We start from the raw sequence: 869 nt of genomic DNA on the forward strand, positions 1-869 counted from the left end.
ATATATATATATATACACATATACGACGGGCTTCTTTCAGTTTCCGTCTACCAAATCCACTCACAGGCTTTGGTCGGCCCGAGGCTATAGTGGAAGACACTTGCCCAAGGTGCCACGCAGTGGGAATGAACCCGGAACCATGTGGTTGGTAAGCAAGCTACTTACCACAGCCACTCCTGCGCCTGGATGATACATGAAAAATTACTTTGAATTTTTTTAGTAATGCCTGACGATGAGCCAAGTCTCATGCAGCCTACTTCTCACAAAACGATGCCTATACCTAGTTTAGAAAATTGTCTTTATAACATTTGCGAAGACCTGTTGAGGCAAGTGAAATCGAAATCGAACTAAATTCGACGACTGGCTCCCATGCCAACGTCTCCTTCATTGGACACTAAACTCGTCTTGCGAAGAACTGTTGGGGCAAGCGAAAGCGGAATCGTGATGGCACCTGTACCAGTGGAGCGCTAAGAGCACCGTTCGAGCGTGATCGTTGCCAGTTGAGCATGTCCTCAGTGGCTGACAATATGTGCATCTCTGATGATGAGCAGGAGTAGTAGGGAGAGCATCATAGCCTTGTGTTGAGAGGAATTCTTTGGGATTTGAATAAATATTGTAAGAAAAGCAATGTTTGAAGGAAATATTAGCCATTTTTCATACTTTCTCGGGGTAAGCAAATAGGAAACAAGAGTTGGTACCTAAGGATAAAAATCATGTTACACAGTATAATTTATAAACCTGACATACCATATCTAACAGCTTGTGAAATAATCCTTTTTTAAAAAAAAAAAAAAAATTAATCATGCATTATCTTGTAGCTTTGAGATTTTGATGAGGTAACTGTTTATTTTTAGAATGATAATGTAGGG

The sequence above is a fragment of the Octopus bimaculoides genome, chromosome 25 (genome assembly GCF_001194135.2).
Source record: "Octopus bimaculoides isolate UCB-OBI-ISO-001 chromosome 25, ASM119413v2, whole genome shotgun sequence".
Classification (NCBI taxonomy): domain Eukaryota; kingdom Metazoa; phylum Mollusca; class Cephalopoda; order Octopoda; family Octopodidae; genus Octopus; species Octopus bimaculoides.